The following is an 18,492-nucleotide window of genomic DNA, read 5'->3' as shown; positions in this document are numbered from 1 at the left end:
ACAGCAGAAACATGAAAACATATTAAGGGGACTTACCTGGATTTCCCCACAGGTTATTTCTCTTTTAATAGTTTTCATTCTAATCCTTGTTCCTATTCTCAAATTGGATGCTTATAGAATAGTTTGGTTTATGAGAGACCTTAAAGATCATCTATTTCCAACCTCCCTGCCATGGTCAGGGACACATTCTACTAGGCCAGCTTGTTCAAGGCAACTAACCTGGCTTTCAACACTTCCAGGCTTGAAGCCTCCACAACTTCTCTGGGCAACCTGTTCCAGTGCCTCACCACCCTCATGGGGAAGGATTTCTTCAGCTCTAATCTAAATCCAGCCTCTTCCACTTATATCCTCATAACAAGACCATAACCAACTGCTCTGTGCAATAGGTTGATTGTTCTCAGCTGTAGAAATGTTGAGGCTTCAAATTTAGCAGTGTGTTTGAATATTTTAAAGGAAAAACTATAATGAATATGTGGAAGCATGCATTTTAAATATAGAATCATATAATCACAGAATGCATCAGGTTGGAAAGGACTCTCAAAGGTCATCCTGGCCAATACCCCTGCAGGGAGCAGGGACATCTTTAACTAAATGAGGTTGCTCAGAGCCCCATCAAGTTTGACCTTGAATGTCTCCAGGGATGGGCCTCCACCACCTCTCTGGTAACCTGTAACTGTAGTTGATGATCTTAGATGCCTTTTTCAATCTTAATGATTCTATGATTTCACTGCCCTCATTGTAAACAACCTACATCATGAGATACTGTTTCTATACCGTAATGATAGAAATTATGGGAGCTCTAACTCTTAATTATTGATATCAGTATGTGTGGGGAAAACTAGTAGTGAAGTTTTCTAATGTGAAAATGCATGTTTATATGCAACCTTTGAGGAGGCTCTTTTCACAGATTGTATCAGGTTGGAAGAGAATATCAAAGGTCATCTTGGCCAGCCCTCAGTGTTTGAATGTTTGAAAACAAACCCCCAACTGCTGTGGAATCCTGGAATATTTTTATCGTCTCATCTAATACCCTCTGTCCTGTTAGGCCATCATATACAGATTGCTTCTTTTAAAGAGTAAGATAAATACTCTCACTAGATGTTAGTTCTTTATAGCAGCAGCTAGAAGTCTCTTGAAGTACCTCAGGGAGATAAGCAGATTTCAGATTTCAGTTTGTATCTGGGTTTTTGTCTTTGAGTTCCAGACTGGGGGGGAAAAAAAAAAAAAAGAGGGAAAAAGAAAAAAAAAAAAAGATGACTTTAAGTACCAATTTTTTTCACAGAATAACAGAATTGTTAGGGTTGGAAGGGACCTCAGAGCTCATCCAGTTCCAAACCCCATGCCATGGGCAGGACACCTCACACTAGATCATGTTGCTCAGAGCCCCATCCAGCCTGGGCTTAAAGCCTTCCAGGAATGGGGCTTCCACCACCTCCCTGGGCAACCTGTTCCAGTCTCTTATCTGTCTCATGAGGAAGAACTTCCTAACATCCAATCTGAATCTACCCACTTCTGGTTTTGCTCCATTGCCCCTAGTCCAATCAGTACCCAACATCTTAAAAAGTCCTTTACTTGCTTTCTTGTAGGCCTCCTTTTGATGTAAATCACAGAATAACAAAATGGTAGAGGTTGGAAGGGACCTCTGGAGATCATCTAGCCCAACCATCCTGCCAGAGCAAGTTCACCCAGAGCAGGCTGCAGGGTGTAAATGTGTGGTATAAACAAGGGCACATATTTCAATAATAATGCTGGGTTTAAAAGAAACTAAAACTTAACTTAGTTTTTATTGTGCAAATTAATTTTGTTACAAAACCATGTCTACTCACTGTTGAAGTCAGAGTTTACATCAAAAAAAGAGAATATAATCTGCTTGCAAATCACATTTATTTGCCCCCCTCCCCCTTTTTTTTTTCACCTGACATTGTCAAATAGGAAAACACAGATTACTACAAATTAGGAAAAAATATGAATCCATGTTTTTCAGCATTCTGCTTTCAATCATCTGGCAGGACCCTGCTGGAGGTTGTTTCTTCGCTTTCTGTCATGCAGTCAAATCTCTCCCCTACTGTTTGAATAATTCTTGCACATATGACAAGGAGAAGCTGAAGAAGGACTGTTTTAAACGAAATCTGTTGTCCACATTTTTTATAATTTCATAAGGAAGCATTCTAGTTGATTGATTCACTAGGATACTGAGTTTGCAGTTAAAGACAGCTGGGGGAGTCATAGGTTTGCATTGGGAGGATGAAGTGAGGCAATGTCTCAGTCTCCAGAGAGGTTAGATTTGAACAGAAGTAATGAAATGATGCAAAGGAGCAGCAAGAAAAAGAAGAGAAGAGCAGGAAATCAATGGAGAGTGTAGCAGTGAGGTAGAAATGGTGGAAGCAATGAGCTGGGACAAGAGAAAAAAGATCTAGTGAGTAAAGAGGAAGAAAATATAGAGTCTGAAATGACAGAAAAATGAATCCAGATGAACTTAGCTGAGTTGGAATTGTAGATTCATCCAGTAAGGCAGCAAGGGAAATGGGAATTTGTGAAAAATGATGGTGAATTATTCACCCACAACACAAATGTAGGAACTAAGCCTAATAGAAGTGATGAGCAGAATGTCTCCAACAATTTCATGATGTGGAAAAGAAACAGCTCTGCACATGCTTAAGTCCATCTACCTTCATGGCAGGCCTTAAACATATGGATGTTTCTCTGGTGGGGATTCATGGCTCCCGTAAGCACTGATTAGACCGAGAATCCAACTGGGTAGTGCATGGCCAAACTAATTCTCCATATGTGTATGACACAAGATATTTTGGACAAGAAGAAATTACCTCAAGCTGCACCAGTGGAGGTTTGGATTGGATATTGGAAAGGATTTCTTTACTGAAGGAGTGATCAGGCATTGGAATAGGCTGCACAGGGAGGTGGTGGAGTCACCATCCCTGGAGATGTTCAAAATATGTGTAGTGGGTATGGTGGTGTTGATTTGATGGTTGGACCTGATGATCTCAGAAGTCTTTTCCAATCTTGATTATTCTATGATTCTATTCTATTATTCTGAGTGCTGCTTCTTTGTTCTTACACCACACCACAGTTCATATAATCCTTGGCTGATGGTGCCATTCTTGCACCAGTATGTCCCACTTGCTTCTTAAAAGGTTGCTATTCTGGTACCATTGTACCTGATTGCCCTTTTTCCATCAGTTTTAATCATAGAATCATAAATTGCACTGGGTTGGAAGGAACCTCTATAGGTCATCTAGTCCAACCCCTCTCCAGTAAGCAGGGACATCCCCAACTAGGATGGGCTGCTTGAATGTCTCTTAGGATGGGGCCTCCACCATCTCCCAAATCCTCATCTTCATATTCTGTGATGATGAGATGAGATGATAGGATGCATTGAACAGAGTTGAGAGGGAAACAAAAAACTAAATTAATTAGACTGGCTGCCCTTCCAAATTAAAAGAAGCTGAAAAATCGAGAATAAACAGCTTTGAGGTCTCCCAGTGTTAACCCTGACTTACTGTAATGACTATGCCTAGACTCTGTAGTGCAAGCACATCCTTCACAAAATGTAGATTATGGAAACTTTTCCTTTCCCTGAAGAAACTTCCAGGGTGATTGTCACGGTGGTTTTCATTCACTCTGGTTCATAACCCAAAATGGACTATCGCCACAAATATACCTGAGGATGAATATGTCATAAACATATGACTAAGGTTTCTGCTTCTATGTCTTCCTGTTATCTCACAGATAAAGCTCACAGGGGAATTCTTTGGATTTGTGATATCGACCTGAAAAAAAGGAAATGAGATGGAAAACATTAATAAAACAATAGCTCTAGAAGACTGATCCAATGATGAACTGTCAACACAGCTCCCACTCTTGAGGTCTATATGGCAGTTTTAGTATGAGGCAAAGCAACCAAAGGAGGTAATTTCATTCAAGAATACAACTTGAAATTAATCCTCCTGATATGCCATCCAAATATAAACAATAGAGGGATTTTTTTATTGGCCTTCACAGTAGTAGGGCAGGCATCCAATTTAATTCAATGAGTTCCCCCATCCTTCAGCAAACTTGACTTTCCTGTCTTTCAGCAGCCTTAACGACCTTTTTTCCTCCTTCCAATTTAGTATTTTTTTCCCCCCTAACACCTCAGAGAAAAGTTACAACTGGGACCTTATCACAGATACCAAGAAAATGCAGGCTATTTTAGATTGAAAAATTATTCAGGTAAAAGTAATCTGCCACAGAGATGGAGGTAGCATTTCAGGGTGGATACAGGGAAGTTAAAAATAAATTCTTCAGCCCTGTAATTCTATTTGTTCTAGCTGATCTCTAGGTTAACCTCCTCTGCAATACCACAGGAGTACATGTTGAGAGCCTTCTTGCAGAAATCTTGAAATGACAAAGCTTTTGCTGTTCAAAACAGCACACAGAAAGTTATAAAATAAATTTTAACTTTCACTGCAATTATTTTCCCCCAAAATAATAATAATAATAAAGGTTAAAATGTCATTTTGAAAGATTTGTTGTTGTTGTTGTTACAGTAAAAATAATTGCACTTTCATAGAATCATAGAATTGTTTAGGTTGGAAAGAACCTGCAAGATCGTCGAGTCAGACTATCCACCAACACCACCATGCTCACTAAACCATGTCCCCAGGTGCCATGTCAACACATTTCTTGAACATCTCCAGGGACAGTGACTCCACCACTTCCCTGGAAAGCCTTTTCCAACACCTGACCACACTTTCAGTAAAGAATTTTTTTCCCCTTTATTACAAATTGCTCTCTACAACTACCTGAAGGGAGGTTGTAGCCAGGTGGGGGTTGGTCTCTTCTCCCAGGCAACCAGCACCAGAACAAGAGGACACAGTCTCAAGCTGCACCAGGGGTGGGTTAGTCTGGATGTTGGGAAGAAGTTCTTCACAGAAAGAGTGATTTGCCATTGGAATGGGCTGCCCAGGCAGGTGGTGGAGTCACCATCACTGGAGGTGTTTAGGAAGAGACTGGGTGGGGTGCTTGGTACCATGGTTTAGTTGATTAGATGGTGTTGGATGGTAGGTTGAACTTGATGATCTCAAAGGTCTTTTCCAACCTGGTTAATTCTATTCTATTCTATTCTATTCTATTCTATTCTATTCTATTCTATTCTTATTCTATTCCATGCCATTCCAAATATTTTTTAAAGACTTCTTTCTATTGGGTCAGTTTCCAAAAGTTATTCCCCCAAACATACACAAGTAGAATTTAACAAAAAGAAGAAAAAAACAACAAACCCTTTAGATGGATATCTGCATCTGGCTGTGTGGAACTCACACATTGCTCCCTCCATAAGTAGAAATATGGAACACAGACCAAGTACAATAGTGGCCAGAAAAATAAAATGTAATTCAGGTCATCCATTCTGTAGCTAAATTCTTATACTTCTTTAGATTGCTAAGATTGGATTCTGTTGACTCTGAACAAGGTTTTTTCCTACAGCTAAAAGGGGCATCTTTGTGAAGTAATTGTTTCAGGGGTGGTTCCCTTTCCAATAGGAAAATACAACTTTACACAAAGAAATTTAGTCATATTAAAATATAAAACCACTGCATCTGTTTCTGCATTCATAACATTTATAGGGTGCTTGTTTTCTAATTTGAACTCTTACACCTTGCTACTTAAAAAGTATTTACAAGTTTGATTTCTGAAGCTGTGGTGTCTACATGCTGCAGTAGACAATAGATGTTCCTACTGTTCCTGAAGAGACAGAGGTATTTTTTTCCCTTTTTTTCCTTTCTTTTTTGCTTCAGAAGGTAACCAAGTGGAGTGGCACAAAGTAAGTCAGAACACATCAATTGACTTGCCATCAGCTGCAAGGTATAAACATGCTGATTGAAACGCTGATATTTTAGTTCTCAAATTCTGTTGAAGGAGATTAAATTAGACTGTTATTCACATAAATATCCTGTTTGACCTCTGATTCAGAATCAAGAACAATCACTGAACAGCTCTGCAGTAGGAGAAAACCATGGAGTTTTATTTGCAAAGTTTGTACTTCCAGGTTATTTTTACTTCATGTTTACTCCATATCAACAGACTAATATCCTTTCTGTCTAATACTTCACAGAGTCACAGAATCACAGATTGATAGGGGTTGGAAGGGACCTTGAAAGATCATCCAGTCCAACCCCCCTGCCAGAGCAGGATCACCTAGAGCAGAACACGCAGGAATGCATCCAGGCAGGTTTTGAATATGTCAAGAGAGGGAGATCCCACAACCCTCTTGGGCAGCCTGTTCCAGTGTTCATCATCCTCCTAGTGAAATTTTTTTCCTCCTGTTTCCATGGAACTTCCTATGCCTCAACTTCCACCCACTGCCCCTTGTCCTGTCACTGGGCATCACTGAGCAGAGCCTGGCTCCATCCTCTTGGCACTCAGCCTTTACATATTCATAAACATGAATGAGGTCACCTCTCAGTCTCCTCTTCTCCAAGCTGAAGTGCCCCAGCCCCCTCAGTCTCTCCTCATAAGGAAGATGTTCCACTGCCTTAATAATTTTTGTAGCTCTGTGCTGGAATATTTGAAGCAGTTCTATGTCCTTCTTAATACTTATTCAATGAGAAATTTCTGTTTTATTGGGATTTTTTTGACTTTCTGGACACAAATTGAAGTTTATTGTGCACATGACATTGTGTAAATAACTTTTAAGTACATCAAAATACGTAGCTTTGTGGAACAGTTTGGGTTGGAAGGCACCTTAAACATCGTCTAGTTCCACACCCCCCCCCCCTGGAATTGGCATTGACACCTTCCACATACATGGGACCCCTTCCCATGTAGGGAATATTTATTCTTCCATTATTAAATCAACTGTCAAGTTTATTAGTCATTGAAAAATTCTTATTCTCACAGAGCTAAACAAATATAGTGAGATCCACCTAATTTGACTTTAGGATGAACATTTCCTTCATGAAAATTTCAGTAAACTTTTTACAGAACTGTTGACCTGTAACCTCCAGCCCTTCATTTTTGAGTTGTACAATTAACTGCTGTAACAGTAAATTAAATACTTCATAATTAAAACAACAGAAGTGCTGTCTTCTGAAGTCTGATTTTTTTTGAGTTTTTGTTAGATCTATCCAAATATTCAAAACCATTAACACAAAAAGCCGATGTGTCTGAAGACAGTGGGGTCAGACAAATGCATTTAAATTACAGTCTGGCTCTGTTTTAACAGTCAGGACTTAACAATAACTGAAGAACATTTTAATAGTCAGAACTTATCCATAACTAGAGAACACTGCTTGATGTCTTGTTTGAAAAAAATAAATAAATGTGTATTTCAGCTTCATTTTAGTAAACAACAGACTAGATCAGAAGATATGGGAGTTGGTCTCTTCTCCCAGGTATCAGGTGATAGAATGAGAGGAAATGAAATTGTGCCACCACAGGAGGTTTAGTTTGGAGGTTAGGAAAACTTTCTTTCCTGCAAGAGTGGTCAGGCATGGGAACAGGCTGCCCAACAAGATGGTGGAGTCACCATCCCTGGAGGTGCTCAAGAAACATGTAGACATGGCTCTTAGGAACACAGTTTATTGGCCATGGTGATCTTAGGTTGGCAGTTGGACTTGATAAGCTTAGAGGTCTTTTCCAACCCAAACAATTCTATGATTATATTACTAAAAACCCAAGGGCTCCCAGTTAAATCTGTGAAATATAAGGAATAGAAATAGGTGTCCATTTCAGCCCTGGAAATGAACCTTCTAATAGACTAATAATTTAATAGACTAGTAGTATTACTCTTATTACCTCTTTGAATCTAATTTGTCACCAAACACGCATTTTGTCCTTATCCTATCAATACTGACTATTAGACACCATCTAACAATCTTCACTTTATTTCCACTTTACCTTGCTGAGGATTCTGACTCACTTTTAATTTTGTTTTACCTTTTTGTACTTTCATCTCTCCTCATATTAATGGATGATACAATTTTTAAGTCTGAAAGAGAGAGTTAAAATTAGTTTAGGAGTTCCTTTATCTCAAAAATTTGCCGTAGTTTATCCCAACTCTGTATGTGAATAAGGACAAGGCACAGGACACACACCAAACTCTAGCTTCTTTGGAAAGAAAAACTGAGGGCACAATCTAGAGAGGATTTAGGACCTGCTCTATCAAAGCCTTTAATTTCTTGGTAGCAAAGATATCTCTACAGTATGGACCTGCTATTTGGTGGTTCAGTTGGCCCCTCATTACAAGAAAGACATTGTGTTGGAGCATGTCTAGAGAAGGGCAGCAAAGCTGGTGTGGGGGTCTGGAAAGCAGGTCTGGTGAGGAGCAGCTGAGGGAACTGGGCTTGTTTAGTCTGGGGAAGGGGAGGCTGAAGGGAGACCTTCTGGCTCTCTGCAGCTCCCTGAATGGAGGTTGGAGAGAGGTGGGTGTCTGTCTCCCTAGTAATGAGTAATAGGACAAGACAAAATGGTCTCAAGCTGCACCAGGGGAAGTTTAGGTTTGACATTATAAGAAACTACTTCAAAGGCTTCTCAAAGACTGGAACAGGCAACCCAGTGAGGCGGTTGAATCCCCACCCCTAAAGGTGGTTAAAAGTTGCAGAGATGTGGTGCTAATGGATGTGGTTTAGCACCAGACTTTCTGAGTCCAGTGGTTGGACTCAATGATCTTTAACTTCTTTTCCAAACAAAATGAATCAATGATCCTATGTTCAGAAATGAGACAACACCTAGTGAAAAAAATGATGAAAAAAGGAATTGTTTTCTGTCTCCAAATAGGTTAGACCAAAATGAAAGAACTAAACAGGAGGAAGAAACATTTTGACTAGATAAGGGGGGGGTGGGGAGTGGGGAGAAGGATTACAATTGTACAGATGATTAATATGAGACTAAAGCAGAAGAGGATGTAGTACATGTAACATCAAAGAAACAACTGCCAGTAGTTGTGAAAGTCTTTTTCTTGTATTAGGCAGAGAAAATAGACTAGCTGACCTGCTGCAGATTCTTTTAGTCCACTACACTATTAAAGGATTCCAGACCAAATCTGGGGAAATAATTAAAGTTCTTTTCCTATTTTTCTGTGCACAAAGGTAGTGTAAATAAATATGATTAGACTTACTTCTGTGCCACCAGTTAGTGCGTATTCCTGCTTTATGCAGGGCTTCTATCACACTGGAGAAATGAATCTCTCATTGCCTAAAATTCTGCTTCTCTTGGTTAGACCATTGTCCTACTTCTCTAACAGAGATGCCATTTGGATAAAGTCTGCAAATCAAGCACCTTTGGCAATCTGTTCCCTTCTTCTTACCCCAGCAACCAAATTTCACCTACATGAGTGTACATCCCCAACAGCCCTTTTAGTTTCCATCTGTGAAGCTTTGTCTAATATCTTGTTAAGCCTGCTAACATTTTCTGTTTCCACAGCCTCCTGTAGCAGTATGTTTCAGAAGACCTGCTGTATGAAAAACATCCTTGAGCCTGTTTGGAACTGTTCTTCTGTGAGTTTCATTGCATGCCTCTGATTCTGGGATGGTATTTAGTGATCCTTCTTTTGCTGAGAGTTCTGTTTTCAGCTGATCATCCTCTGCCTGCATGATTTTGCAAATCCCAGTTACATCCTGTCAGTCTTTTCCTTACCAAATATAACAGTCCTAGTCTTAATATCACTTCATCAGGAAGCCACTCTGTTACCTCAGCCATCTGAGCTGTCCATCTCTGCAGGTTCTTTCCCCCTCCTGCACACTTCTGAGATGTGGGAACCATGACTGCAGGAGGTGCTGCACCATGGTTACACACAGCCACAAAATGATGCCCTCTGTCTTGCTCTCAATATTTTTCTGGTGATGTCCACAATTTTGATGGTTCTCTAGATTGCGCTTATGCATCAAGGCAGTGATTTCAGAGAGGTGTTGAGATCTCCCTGAGTGTACCTGCCAGTTCTAATCTCAGGGGTGGTGAGGCAAGGTTGTCTTTCCCTAGAGGTTTCCTTTCATTTGCTTTTAGGAAGTTTATTGCAAACTTTTTACCTAATGGCTCAATTTTGTGGGGTTCTTCTGCAGTTCTTTAACACTGATGCAACATTTGACAACCTAAAATACCTCGTGGCATTTGTGAGTGTTCTCCAGTTAATCATTGAACAATGCTCATACTCACAGTCATCCTTAAGGAACCATCCTGGAAAGAAACCATTATATAACCATTATATCTTAACCCTTTGCCTCCTGTCCTTTAACCAGCCTGAATCCATTGAAGGATCTTTCTCCAATCCTGGCAGATGTATCCCCTTTGTAACTTTTACTATAGAATCTTTTCAAACACTTCTGAAAATCCAAATACTTTATAGCTACTGAATCCCCTTCATGAACTTTTTACTGAAACCTCCTGTTGGCACCACACCCTTGGCACAAGCTTTTTATTATAGATTCTTCTGTCATACCAGAGATAAAAATCAATCACCAATCTCTAGTTTCCACAATTCCATCCCTTGGCAGGTTTTGTAGTTAATGTCAATCTCAAAGTCTTCTGGTGGTGACTGTTGTTTAATGTGAGGTCATGCACTTTGGCCAGCAGACCAGCAGCTGCAGTATTAAGACATGTCAGAACTCAATGCCATCCGATTTGTGATGATTTCTTGACAACTGAATTCCTGTGTATTTACTTCAATCTGATCCATCTTCACTGACCTCTCTGCTACAGAGAAAGAATAGGTCGGTTGTTGGTCCCTGCCCCACATCTCCAGCCAGGATCAAGTCTGAAACAAAGAATTTATAAGTATTTTTAGATATGGTTTGATCACCTGGCAAAAGCTTTTAACACCAAACATTCCCACCAATTCCCTAGCTGGCTTCCTCCTTCTGATATGTTCAAAGTACTGTTTTGCTGTTGCTTTGAGCATGCCTTGTAAGGTTTCAGGTCTGACCTCTTTACATTTGAGCTGTTGTTTTTATCTGTATTCCTTTCCTTCCTATTTGAGGAAGCTTTCCACTTTTTAGAGGTCAAACTATTGGCTGCAATAATCTCCTTAACTTTCCCAGGAAGATGTGAAAGGGCCACTTTCTTTTCTTTTTGAATTATGGCACACTTACAACTGGGCTTCTTAAAGGGCATGTATATCAGCCTCCATGCTACGTGCTGGCTTCTGGAACAACTCCATTTTGTCTTTGCAATAGTCTCTTTCTTTAGCTTTCCCTTTCTTGAAATCAAGTATCAATTTACTTGATAGATTTGTCTTGATCTCTCCCACTACATTCTTGTATTTACTCTGTGGTTTATATTTCAGAGCAGCTCTTCCACAAACCTTGCCCCAAGGCCTTTGCATCTCTCAGACAGGGTATTGGAACGCTGGTGGTTGAGGCCCCATCCCTGGAGATGTTCAAGGTTAGGCTCAACAAGGCTCTGGGCAGCCTGATCTAGTTGAGAATGCCCCTGCTTACTGCAGAGGGGGCTGGATTGGATGACCTTTAAGCCATTCTGTGCTTCTGTGATTTCAAGGCATTGACTGAGTCTGATAAAATAGCCCAAATCTCTCACTATCACTCTTTCTCTGATACTCATAGCTTGTCAGATCTTGTTTCACATTTTCTGCTCATTATTGTTATCCTGGAAGCAGGTAGTATAACACTCCAACAGCTTTTTACTATTAGGAAGTGGTGTGTCCATCCAAAAGGTCACCTGAGCATTAGAACAGGCTACCCAGAGAAGTGGTGAAGTCACCATCCCTGAGGGCGGTCAAAAAATGCATGGACATGGCACCTCAGTACATGATTTAAGTGGGCATGGTGATGTTGGGTTGATGGTAGGACTTGATGATCTTAGAGGTCTTTTCCAACCTTAACAATTCCATGAGTCTATGATTCTATGCTATGATTCTGAACATTTTCCTTTCCTTCGCACCACAGTTTATATAATCTTTGGCTGGCAGTGCCATTCTGGCACCAGTATTTCACATTAGTTTCTTAAGAAGTTGGTATTCTGGCACCTCTGTACCTTCTTGTCCTTTTTCCATCAGATCCTCCAGTTGTCCGTTATTACCATAGAACCATAGAATGCACTGGGTTGGATGGGACCTCTAAAGGACATTTAGCCCAACCCCCCTGCAGCAAGCAGGAACATCCCCATCTTGCTCAGTGCCCCATCAAGCCTGACCTTTAATATCTCCATCACCTCTCTGCACAACCTCTTCCACTACCTCCTCCTAGTAAAGAACTTCTTAATGTCTAATCTAAATCTACCCTTCTGTGAGAGTCTAAATTCCTTGTATGACTCAACAAAGATAAAATCACTTGCTGCTTGCCCAGACAATACCAATCCTGGATGCAAATCACCTTGTGATTGCATCGTGATAACACTGGGCTGCAGCTGGCTACAACAATGACCCAAGGACCCAGCCATCACGTCTTCAAGACAAGATCATTTCCAGCTATCAGATACCCCCAGGAAGGGAAGGTGATGAGTCAATGGACTCTCTACCTGTCTCCTGATGTGTGATAAGTGGGTAAGCAGGGAGATGGAGAGGAAGGAGGCGGAGCCCCCCCCCCTCCATCCAGACCACTGTCCAAACTCACATGAATACACAAAAAGACTTCCTGGGGAACGATACCTGGATACTTATGATCTCCTGGAAAGATTTGATGGGGGACAATACCGGGATGCTTACCTAAGGATGATTTCCCAGAACAATGTCCTGGGGACCAACACCTGGACACTTGCCTAAGGGCTAAAAAACTGTATAAAAAGACCTGAGCAACACTGTCAAGTTTGAAGAAAGAAGATGGCACCACACGCTGGAAACATCACGGGGCAACACAACGGATCTCAGACTCTGAAAACCTTCCCTCCACCTCTGACCGTTGGTAATATAATCCCTTTCCTAACTCCTTTCCTCTTCTCCTTCTCCCTTTCTATTTTCTTCACCCTCTCCCCTTCTTATTTCCACTTTATCTATGTAATAAATAGTCTAGCTGTTGATATTTTGGCCTCGCTTGTGCCTATTAATTTCACAACACGGGAATAATAAAAAGAACTCAGTCTCCTTCCCTCTCCGGACCGAGACACCTTCTCTACTTTCAAAACATTGCCCCTTGTTATCATTGGATTGTCTTTTGGTGCCAGTATTGGGTGTGGGTGGCAAGATGTTTGCAGTGGGAGGCTGCAGGGCAGGCTCTGTGAGAACAGGCCAGAGGTTGCCTTATTCCAAACACTGATGGTTCCAGCCAGCTCCAATGGGCCCATTGCAGGGCACAGTTGAACCCAGGAGGAAGAAAGGTGGTACCTCAAGGAAACATATTTAAGAAAGGGCAAAACACTCCACAAGAGAAAGATGTGAAGAAAAAAATCTTTGAGAAACAGCCCTGTGGAGAGAGAAGGAGGGCAGGAGGTGCTTCAGGCACTGGAGCAGAGACTCCCCTGAAACCCATGGAAGGGACCAAGTTGTAGGCATCTAGAGGCAGCTTTTAGTTGGAAAGCATGCACAGCTTGTTTATTTTCAGCTGAGTTCTGATGTGAGGAAACAAACAATTATTACCTGGCAGAAGATGCAAGATTTGGAGCAGTATTCTGAATTTGGGAGACCCAGGTGGTCTTGAAGAGAAAGTACAGTTGGGATTTTTCACATGGCACATGAATACCCTAAATGTCATTTTTGAGACAGGATATTCCTTTTTTCTTAGAGTGAAGAGTGAAGGCAAGAGAAAGAGTTTTAAAGGTTCAGTATGCAAAAAGAAGTAAACAAACTATCAACAAACTGGCTTGCTTCCAAAAAAAAGTTTGGGAAATACTCAGATATATAATAATCAAGAAAAGACTGAAGTTAACAAAATAAATATCTAAAGGGTGGAGGTCATGAGGATGAGGCTGGGCTCTTTTCAGTGGTGGCCAGTGACAGGACAAGAGACAATGGGTACAAACTACAACACAGGATGTTTCATTTGAACTGAAGGAAAAGTTTCTTTCCTGTAAGGGCTACCCAGAGAGCTTGTGGAGTCTCCTTCTCTGGAGACTTTTAAAATCCACCTGGTTGTGTTCCGGTGCAACCTGATCTAGGTGAACTTGCTTTGGCAAGGGGGTTGGACTAGATGGTATCCCAACCCCTACCATTTTGTAATTCAGTGAAATAGCATTACCATTAGTCATCAGCTGCAGACATATTGAGAGAGGCAGGAACACAAAGACAGAACCTACAAGTTTTGCTATCGTTATCAGATCTTAATGATGCAGGGTTGATACACAAAGTTATACTCATAGAATCATAGAATCAACAAGGTTGGAAAAGACCTCAAAGGTCATCAAGTCCACCTGTCACCACAGACCTCATGACTACTAGACCATGGCACCAAGTGCCATATCCAATCTCCTCTTGAACACCTCCAGGGACAGTGACTCCACCACCTCCCTGGGCAGCACATTCCAATGGCTAACAACTCTCTCAGTGAAGAACTTTCTCCTCACCTCGAGCCTAAACTTCCCCTGGCACAGCTTGAGACTGTGTCCTCTTGTTCTGGTGCTTGTTGCCTGGGAGAAAAGACCAACCCCCTCCTGGCTACAACCTCCCTTCAGGTAGCTGTAGAGAGCAATAAGGTCTCCCCTGAGCCTCCTCTTCTCCAGGCTAAACAATCCCAGTTCCCTCAGCCTCTCCTCTTAGGGCTTGTGCTCAAGGTCTCTCACCAGCCTCATTGCCCTTCTCTGGACACGTTCAAGAGTCTCGATGTCCTTCTTAAACTGAGGGGCCCAGAACTGGACACAGGACTCAAGGTGTGGCCTAACCAGTGCAGAGTACAGGGGCACAATGGGTTGCCTGCTTCTGCTGGCCACACTATTCCTGATGCAGGCCAGGATGCCATTGGCCTTCTTCGCCACCTGGGCACAGTGCTGGCTCATGTTCAGCCAGCTGTCAATCAGCACCCCCAGGTCCCTTTCTGTCTGGCTGCTCTCCAGCCACTCTGACCCCAGCCTGTAGCACTGCATGTGGTTGTTGTGACCAAAGTGCAACACCCGGCACTTGGACTTGTTGAATGCCAAGTCCAACACTCAACAGAGTGCTTCTTACTAGCATGAAGTAAGACAGATTTTGCAAAGAAATGAAACAAACAAACAAATAAAGCAATATTTGGCTGAGGCAGATTGAGGTAGAATGCATTTTGTCTGACCAGATTGGAAGTCACTTCCAATCAGTTTCAACAGATCTTCCAAGGTTTTTTGCATAGTACTTAAATACCACTGGGGAATATGAACAAAACAAAAGCAAATAGGAGTATAAAGAATTCTGTAATCAAAGTAAAGCAAAAGCAGAAGACCAACAGCATATTTTATGGTGGTGGAAGGATCATGCAGGACAATGTGAGTGATACTGCATACTCCAAAACTGTGCTGGAAGGATAAACTCTCAGTTCAGAAACTTCATTTTGTTAAATTTTCTCAGAACATGGCAATAATTTCCATGAAGTGTGGTAAAATGGAGTGAAATAACTAAACTTGTCATTGCCTTTTGATAAAATCTTTACCAGTAGCTATTAGAATTAAGTACATTTGCCCATGCAACCAAGTGTATATTTAAGATAATCTATATGCAGACCAATCCAAAACTGTATTCCATCCAGAACAGGAAGAGAATGAGTTATGCTTTAAGAAAAGGATCATAGAATCATTTTGGTTGGGAAGGACCTTAAAGACCATCAAGTCCAACCATTAAAACATAGGTAGAGTAAGGGTAGTGTTCAAAGATATGTACAGCTTGAGCAGTCTTGAGTCTTCCCCTCCTAAGTGAGAGGTGAAGACAAATTTAATTAATGAATTTAAGACAGTGAAAACTAAGGAGATCACTTTCAAGGGGTCTGAAAAAGAAAAAGGGGCTTTTTGAAAGTCTAGATCAATACTGCTTTCTCCTGATGCTAACTTTATTCCTCTTTTACACTTTATAACTTCTATTTATACTGAGTCCTTTGAGTCCCAGACTGCTTTTTCTGCATGTCTAGCTGCTTGTTATAAACTCTTTCTCTCTCAGTACTTTGACAGCGCATCAACCAACAAATCTCACTTGTGGCAAACTCTAATGATTGAAGCACATATCTTGATTCCTCTCAGTACCTCAATACATTTCTGATTCAATACAGACTTTACTGGTATTAGCTCATCTTGCCTTTTACTGTCTCTTTTCATCCATCAAGCATAAAATACATGTCACTCCTACAATCATCAGATTTGAAAAGCTGGGGGTGGGGCAAGAATAGCAATATTAGCTTTAGTTTCTAGTCTGTATTTTTTTTCCCAATATGCTGCCTTGGAAATTCTTACTTTGTTTCAAATTGGTCAGTCTTCTGGAAGGCCTTCTGGAAGGCTCCTATTTTTGCAGCTAGCAACACCACCACCAATAGCAACACCACCACCAACAGCAACAACAATGTCAATAGCAACAACATCAATAGATTCAACAACACCAATAGCAACAACAGCAATAATAATTATAATTATCATAGAATTGTTAGGGTTGGAAGGGACCTCAAGGATCATCTAGTTCCAACTCCCCTGCCATGGGCAGGGACACCCCACACTAGATCAGGCTGGCCAGAGCCTCATCCAGCCTGGTCTTAAACACCTCCAGGGATGGGGCCTCAACCACCTCCCTGGACAACCCATTCCAGGGCTTCACCACTCTCATGGTGAAGAACTTCTTCCTCATCATCATCTAGTTCCAAACCCCCTGCCATGGGCAGGGACACATCACACTTCATCAGGTTGATCAGAGACTCATCCAGCCTGGCCTTAAAAACCTCCAGGGATGAGACTTCTATCACTTCCCTGTGCAACCTGTTCCAGTGTCTCACCACCCTCAAGGGGAAGAACTTCCTAACATCTAATCTGAATCTACCCATTTCTATTTTTGCTCCATTCCCCCTAGTCCTGTCATTACCTGACACCCTAAAAAGTCCCTCACCAGCTTTCTTGTAGGCTCCCTTCAGATACTGGAAGGCCACAATTAGGTCTCCTCAGAGCCTTCTCTTCTCCAGACTGAACAGCCCCAACTCTTTCAGTCTGTCCTCACAGGCGAGGTGCTCCAGCCCTCTGATCATCCTCGTGGTAGAAATAATAATAATTATTATTAATTATTACTTTTGCAATTAGCAACAACCTTGCTAATTCACTTTGTAAGCATTTGGCATGGGTGAATTTCAAAATCAAGCTCCACACATTCTCTAGCTAGTAAAAACTCATCAGCCACATTCTAATGCAGCTAATACAACTTGCCAGGGGTTCACCCTATTGTCTCTACCTCATAGTTGTTGTCACTCAAACTTTCCTGAGGGTCTAGCTGCACAAAGAGCTGCATTTCAAAGTAGAGATAATTTGGGGGAAAAAAACCCACCTTTTGATCCCTTCAGGGTGAAAGCTACAACGTAAGTTGCTTTTGTGCTTTTTGTTTTTTCTTAAGATTTATGACAACAGCACTGTGGGTTTGTAATTTAATACTCATTTTAACATACATATTTCCCAAAGAGACTTGAATAGCATTTAAAAAACTAAAAAAAAGCAACAAAAAATGTTATTCCAACATCTCAGGTATATTGTGTACATCTTACAGCATTCACTGAAGATTTACAGAGTGCCTGTGTAAAGAGATTTGGAAGAATTATATTTAGGTAACATGAAACTTCTGTCTTACAGTGGAAAAATGTGGGATGGAGCTATGCTCCATATTGTTGTAGGATAGTGCTTTTATTCCTTTTTTAATGATTTAAACCATGGAGCAACTATGTGACTTGCATTTTAAATGCCTTTTACTGTTTCATACCCAAACCCTTGAAGCTGTTTATACATTTATAATACATATGCAGAAGATTAGAAGTTTAGAGTTTAGGTTCATAGGCTTTTTAATATTAAAGAAGGGAAACATTCTGTCTGTGGTGATATGACAGCCTGCATCATAATTTTTCCATTCTGCTTCAGTGGACCAAAAGGTATTGATCTACCTAGAAACAAACTGCTGCCTTTCCTGCAGTTTCCCTATACCAGAACTCTCCAGCATTCAAGTCTTTTTTTTTTTTTTTTTTTTTTATTAAATCAGAAATCTATTTGTCAAGATGAGGCTGAAAATGCATATAAGAAAACATCCTGCCAGATATACTCTGGTTTGTATCTACACCACTGAGTGATCTCTAGAACATCCTTCAGGGTTAACATTGCCTCAACATGTAAGTTACAGGTTGTCAAGAGCAACCTCACAGCCCAGCACCTTGTAGAAGAGGATGGAAATATGGCTAATGTGAAGGTATTCAGAAATTCCATCAGCATCAGGATGATGTTGGTGGAAACTCAGGCTTATGACAGGAAAGCAGTTTTCCCCGAGGGAAAGTAATGCACAAATGCACTAAATAGTGAAGCTTACTCAGGAGGAAGGGATGGGCAAACTTCACTATTGTCACTGAGTCATTGCAAGATCAGAAGCATACAACAGAGTGATTAGCTAAGAGTGAATAGCTAAACATAGATTCAAAGTTCCATAGA

The sequence above is a fragment of the Dryobates pubescens genome, chromosome 1, assembly GCF_014839835.1.
Source record: "Dryobates pubescens isolate bDryPub1 chromosome 1, bDryPub1.pri, whole genome shotgun sequence".
Lineage (NCBI taxonomy): Eukaryota > Metazoa > Chordata > Aves > Piciformes > Picidae > Dryobates > Dryobates pubescens.
This window is presented reverse-complemented; position numbering follows the sequence as displayed.